This window comes from Oncorhynchus masou, chromosome 21, assembly GCF_036934945.1.
Source record: "Oncorhynchus masou masou isolate Uvic2021 chromosome 21, UVic_Omas_1.1, whole genome shotgun sequence".
In the NCBI taxonomy this organism is placed as follows: domain Eukaryota; kingdom Metazoa; phylum Chordata; class Actinopteri; order Salmoniformes; family Salmonidae; genus Oncorhynchus; species Oncorhynchus masou.
In genome coordinates, this window is record NC_088232.1 from 10,820,917 (window position 1) to 10,828,236 (window position 7,320).

Consider the following 7,320-nt stretch of genomic DNA (forward strand, 5'->3'; position numbering starts at 1 on the left):
TCGGCCCAATACCACCAGTGCCAGCACCACGCATCAGGCCTACAGTGCGCCTCGCCTCTCCATCGCTGCCAGAGCCTTCCTCCTCTCCTGCGCTGTCGGAGTCACCCGCCTGTCCAGCGCTTCCAGAGCCTTTCTCCTCTACAGCGCTGCCGGAGTCTCCCGCCTGTCCAGCGCTGCCAGAGCCTTCCTCCTCTACAGCACTGCCTGAGTCTCCTGCCTGTTCAGCGCAGCCAGAGCTACCAGCCTGCATGGAGCAACCAGAGCTGCCAGTCAGCATGGAGCAGCCAGAGCTGCCAGTCTGCATGGAGAAGTCAGAGCTGTCGGTCTGCATGGAGCAGCCAGAGCTGCCAGTATGCATGGAGCAGCAAGAGCTGTCAGTCTTCAAGGAGCTGTCAGTCTGCATGGAGCAGCAAGAGCTGCCGGTCTGCATGGAGCAGCCAGAGCTGTCAGTATCCATGGAGCAGCTAGAGCTGCCAGTCTGCAAGGAGCTGCCAGTATGCAAGGAGCTGCCAGTCTGCAAGAAGCCGCCAGAGCTGCCAATCTGCAGGAAGCCGCCAGAGCTGCCAGTCTGCATGGAGCAGCCAGAGCCGTCAGTCAGTATGGAGCAGCCAGAGCTGCCAGTCAGCATGGAGCAGCAAGAGCCGCCAGTCAGCATGGAGCAGCCAGAGCCGCCAGTCAGCATTGAGCAGCCAGATCCGTCAGTCAGTCAGGATCCGCCAGTCAGCCAGACTCATCCAGATCCGCTAGTCAGCCAGACTCTTCCAGATCCGCCAGTCAGCCAGACTCTTCCAGATACGTCAGTCTGCCAGGATCCGCCAGTCAGCCAGACTCTTCCAGATCTGCCAGTCAGCCAGACTCTTCCAGATCCGCCAGTCAGCCAAACTCTTCCAGATCCGCCAGTCAGCCAGACTCTTCCAGATCTGCCAGTCAGCCAGACTCTTCCAGATCTGCCAGTCAGCCAGACTCCTCCAGATCTGCCAGACAGCCAGACTCATCCAGATCCGCCAGTCAGCCAGACTCTTCCAGATCCGCCAGTCAGCCAGACTCTTCCAGATCTGCCAGTCAGCCAGACTCTTCCAGATCCGGCAGTTAGCCAGGATCTGCCAGAACCACCAGCCAGCCAGAATCTGCCAGATCCAAATACCTGCCTGAGCTTCCTCTCAGTGCTGAGCTTCTCAGTGCTGAGCTTCCTCTCAGTGCTGAGCGTCCTCTCAGTACTGAGCTTCCTCTCAGTGCTGTGCTACCCCTCAGTCCCGAGCTACCCTTCAGTCCCGAGCTACCCCTCAGTCCCGAGCTACCCCTCAGTCCCGAGCTGCCTCAGTCCCGAGCTGTCCCTCAGTCCCGAGCTGCCCCTCAGTCCCGAGCTGCCCCTCAGTCCTGAGCTGCCCCTCAGTCCAGTGGGGTTCTGGGTGAGGACTACTAGGCCATGGTCGGTGGCGAGGGTGGACTATCCAAGGACGCGAGGAGGAGGGACTAAGACTTTGATAGAGTGGGGTCCACGTCCCGCGCCGGAGCCGCCACCGTTGACAGACGCCCACCCGGACCCTCCCCTATAGTTTTTGGTGTGCGTCCGGGGGACCGCACCTTGGGGGGGGGGGGGGGGGGGTTCTGTCACGCCCTGGTCGAAGTGATTTGTGTTTGTCTTCAATTATTTGGTCAGGCCAGGGTGTGGCATGGGTTTTTGTATGTGGTGTGTTTGTATTGGGATTGTAGCTTAGTGGGGTGTTCTAGTTAAGTCTATGGCTGTCTGAAGTGGTTCTCAATCAGAGGCAGGTGTTTATCGTTGTCTCTGATTGGGAACCATATTTAGGCAGCCATATTCTTTGAGTGTTTCGTGGGTGATTGTCCTTAGTGTCCTGATGTCCTTGTTCTGTGTTTATTTACACCAGTATAGGCTGTTTCGGTTTTCGTTACGTTCTTTGTTTTGTAGTGTTTGTGATTGATTTGTATTTTACGTTTGTTTATTAAACATGGATCGCAATCTACACGCCGCATTTTGGTCCGACTCTTCTTCCCACCTAGAAAGCCTTAACACATACTCTGGACCTAGTTTTGTCCCATGGAATAAATATTGTGGATCTTAATGATTTTCTCATAATCCTGGACTATCGGACCACCATTTTATTATGTTTTCAATCGCAACAAATAATATGCTCAGACCCCAACCAAGGATCATCAAAAGCCGTGCTATAAATTCTCAGACAGCCCTTCCAGACTCCCTCCACCTACCCAAGGACGTCAGAGTACAACAATCAGTTAACCACCTAACTGAGGAACTTAATTTAACCTTGCGTTATACCCTAGATGTATTGCACCCCTAAAAAATAAAAACATTTGTCATAAGAACTAGCTCCCTGGTATACAGAAAATACCCGAGCTCTGAAGCAAGCTTCCAGAAAATTGGACTGGAAATGAAAACACCAAACTGGAAGTCTTCCGATTTGCTTAGAAAGACAGTACCGTGTAGTATGAAGAGCCCTCACTGCTGCTCGAACATCCTATTTTTCCAACTTAATTGAGGAGAATAAGAACAATCCTAAATGTATTTTTGACACTGTCGCAAAGCTAACTATAAAGCAGAATTCCCCAAGAGAGAATGGCTTACACTTCAGCAGTGATAAATTCATGAACTTCTTTGATGAAAAGATCATGATCATTAGAAAGCTATTACGAACTCCTCTTTAAATCTGCATATTGGGCCTCCCCTGTGGCACAGTGGTTTAGGGCACTGCATCGCAGCGCTAGCTGTGCCACTAGATACTCCCGCCCAGACTCTGTCGAAGCCTGCCGCGACCGGGAGGTCCGTGGGGCCACAAACAATTGGCCTAGTGTTGTCTGGGTTAGGGAGGGTTTGGCGAGATATCCTTGTCTCATCGCACACCAGCGACTCCTGTGGCGGGCCGGTAGCAGTGCACACTGACCAAGGTAGCCAGGTGCACGTTGTCTCCTCCAACACATTGGTGCGGCTGGCTTCTGGGTTGGATGTGCGCTGTGTTAAGAAGCAGTGCGGCTTGGTTGGGTTGTGCTTTGGAGGACGCATGGCTTTCGACCTTCGTCTCTCCCGATCCCGTACGGGAGTTGTAGCGATGAGACAAGATAGTTATTACTAACAATTGAATGCCACGAAATTGGGGATAAAATGGTAAAATTAAAACCTGTTTAAGGATGCTGCGAATTTTCGCAGCTTTTTGTTAAAAATCGCACAACATTTCAACGTCCTGCTAGTCATGCCAGGAATATAGTATATGCATATGATTAGTATGTGTGGATAGAAAACACTCTGAAGTTTCTAAAACTGGTTAAATGATGTATGTGACTATAACAGAACGTGTGTCGGAGTCAAAATCCCAAGGAAACCTGTTCACATTTTCGAAGAAAAAAATATCAATCCGCCAGTCTCTGTGTTGTCTATGACAAGGTAAAATAGATAGCGACCGGTTTACAGTTCCTACAGCTTCCACACGATGTCGCCAGTGTTGTGAATTGTATTGTAGTTAATCCTTGGTCAGATGAGTAATAGGCACATCCTTTCGTCGAGTACACAGCAGGAAGTTATGAAAGGGAGAAAATGGACGTCAATTTCCAAACTTGCTGCTATTGAATACATATTGCCCCGTGATCAATTTGATCGTTTATTAACGTTTACTAATACCTAAAGTTGGATTACAAAAGTAGTTTGAAGTGTTTTGTCAAAGTTTATAGGCAACTTTTGTAATTTAAAAAAAGTGATGTTGCGTTTTGAAACAGAGTTTTTCCTGGATTTGACTGTGTTCATAAATGGACATTTTGGGCATACATGGACCGATTTAATCGAAAAAAAGACCCAATTGTGATGTTTATGGGACATATGGGAGTGCCAACAAAGAAGCTTGTCAAAGGTAATGAATGTTTTATATTTTATTTCTGCGTTTTGTGTAGCGCCGGCTGCGATAATGTTTTTGTTTACGTCCCCTTCGTGTGTTTTTGGGGGCTGCATGCTATCAGATAATAGCTTCTCATGCTTTCACCGAAAAATATTTTACAAATCTGACATGTTGGTTAGATTCACAACGAGTGTAGCTTTAATTGAGTACCCGGCATGTGTGATTTAATGAAAGTTTGAGTTGTATGGAGTACTATTAGTTGGCGCTCTGGAATTTTGTTGATTTTGATGCCTGTACAGGTACCGCAGCCGTAAACGGTTTTAAAATAAAAAATAAATAAAAAATCTGCATATTTCTCCAAAGCTCAGTTGTCCTTAGTCTGCAAACCACTGCCAGAATCAAGGGATTAATGATCAATTATGTTATGTTATGATGACTATGATATCATTTCTATTGAAATAGGGCCTCCAGGTACCTTCCTAGTGATTGATATCTTGGCTCCGAAGCCATAAAATTGGCCATGGGTGCCTTCAGGCACTTAACATGGTTCAAATGTATAGTCTGTTCAACCCCAAGAGCAAACGTGATTAAATATTTTGTGTCTAGACATGGAAGGATGAAACAACAAACAGATAAGGAAGAGTATACAGTCGTGGCCAAAAGTTTGAGAATGACACAAATATTAATTTTCACAAAGTCTGCTACCTCACTGTCTTTAGATATTTTTGTCAGATGTTACTATGGAATACTGAAGTATAATTATGAGCATTTCATAAGTGTCAAATGCTTTTATTGACAATTACATGAAGTTGATGCAAAGAGTCACTATTTGCGGTGTTGACCCTTCTTTTTCAAGACCTCTGCAATCCGCCCTGGCATGCTATCAATTAACTTCTGAGCCACATCCTGACTAATGGCAGCCCATTCTTGCATAATCGATTCTTGGTGTTTGTCAGAATTTGTGGGTTTTTGTTTGTCCACCCGCCTCTTAAGGATTGACCACAAGTTCTCAATGGGATTAAGGTCTGGTGAGTGTCCTGGCCATGGACCCAAAATATATATGTTTTGTTCACTTTTGCCTTATAGCAAGCTGCTCCATCATGCTGGAAAAGGCATTGTTCATCACCAAACTGTTCCTGGATGGTTGGGAGAAGTTGCTCTCGGTACCATTCTTTATTCATGGCTGTGTTCTTAGGCAGAATTGTGAGTTGGCCCACTCCCTTGGCTGAGAAGTAACCCTACACATGAATGGTGTCAGGATGCTTTACTGTTGACATGACACAGGACTGATGGTAGCGCACACCTTATCTTCTCTGGACAAGCTTTTTCCGGATGCCCCAAACAATCGGAAAGGAGATTCATCAAAGAAAAATACTTTACCCCAGTCCTCAGCAGTCCAATCCCTGTACCTTCTGCAGAACATCAGCCTGTCCCTGATGTTTTCCCTGGAGAGAAGTGGCTTCTTTGCTGCCCTTCTTGACACTAGGCCATCCTCCAAAAGTCTTTGCCTCACTGTGCATGCAGATGCACTCACACCTGCCTGCTGCCATTCCTGAGCTCTGTACTGGTGGTGCCCCGATCCCACAGCTGAATCAACTTTAGGAGATGGTCCTGGCGCTTGCTGGACTTTCTTGTGCACCCTGAAGCCTTCTTCACAACAATTGAACCTCTCTCCTTGAAGTTCTTGATGATCCGATAAATGGTTGATTTAGGTGCAATCTTACTGGCAGCAATATCCTTGCCTGTGAAGCCCTTTTTGTGCAAAGCAATGATGACGCCACGTGTTTCCTTGCAGGTAACCATGGTTGACAGAGGAAGAACAATAATTCCAAGCACCACCCTCCTTTTGAAGCTTCCAGTCTGTTATTCGAACTCAATCAGCATGACAGAGTGATCTCCAGCCTTGTCCTAATCAACACTCACACCTATGTTTACGAGAGAATCACTGACATGATGTCAGCTGGTCCTTTTGTGGCAGGGCTGAAATGCAGTAGAAAGGTTTTTTGGGGATTCATTTCATGGCAAAGAGGGACTTGGCAATTAATTGCAATTCATCTGATCACTCTTCATAACATTCTGGAGTAAATGCAAATTGCCATCATACAAACTGAGGCAGCAGACTTTGTGAAAATTAATATTTGTGTCATTCTCAAAACCTATGGCCAAGACTGTACACTGAGTGTACCAAATATTAAGAAAAATCATTCCCCTTTCCCTCAGAGCATCTTCAATTCATGAGGGCATGGACTCTACAAGGTGTTGAAAGCATTCTACAGGGATGCTGACCAATGTTGACTAATGCTTCTGACAATTGTGTCAAGTTTGCAGGATGTCCTTTGGGTGGTGGAGCATTCTTGATACAAACTGGAAACTGTTAAGTGTGAAAAACCCAGCAGCATTGCAGTTCTCGACACTTTCAAACCGGTGCGCCTGGCACCTACTACCATACCCCGTTCAAAGGCATTTAAATGTTTTGTCTTGCCCGTTCACCCTCTGAATTGCACACATATACAATCAATTGTCTCAAGGCTTAAAAATCCTTTAACCTGTCGCTTCCCCTTCATTTACACTGATTGAAGTGGGTTTAGCAGATGACATCAATAAGGGATCATAGCCTTCAACCGGATTAACATGTTCAGTCTATGTCACGGAAAGAGCTGTTTGTTTTGTTTTGTAATGTTTTGCCCATCCAACGTATATGCCCAACCTTACCTTCAGAGTGGGGAGATTATTACGAACCTTGCAGAAGTGTTGCTTTGGTCTCCCCTTGCACAGTTCTGTCTAATAAAACTCTTAAATATTCAATACATTTGTGCAAATATATATATTTTTTTACTCAGCAAATGTCCTCTCACTGTCAACTGCGTATATTGTCAGCAAATTAATATGTGTAAATACTTGTATGAACATAAGATTCAACAACTGAGACATAAACTGAACAAGTTCCACTCCAGAAATGGAATAACGTGTCCTTGAACCGGGAGGGAGGGGGTCAAAATCAAAAGTAACAGTCAGTATCTGGTGAGGCTACCAGCTGAATTAAGTACTGCAGTGCATCTCCTCCTCATGGACTGCACCAGATTTGCCAGTTCTTGCTGTGAGATGTTACCCCACTCTTCCACCAAGGCACCTGCAAGTTTTCATACATTTCTGGGGGGAATGGCCCTAGCTCTCACCCTCCGACCCAACAGGTCCTAGACGTGCTCAATGGGATTGAGATCTGGGCTCTCGCTGGCCATGGCAGAACACTGACAATCCTGTCTAGCAGGAAATCAGGCACAGAACGAGCAGTATGGCTGGTGGCATTGTCATGCTGGAGTGTCATGTCAGGATGAGCCACATGAGGGGGGTACCACATGAGGGAGGAGGATGTCTCCCCTGCAATGCTTAGTGTTGCGATTGCCTGCAGTGACAACAAGCTAAGTCCGATGATGCTGTGACACACCGCCCCAGACCA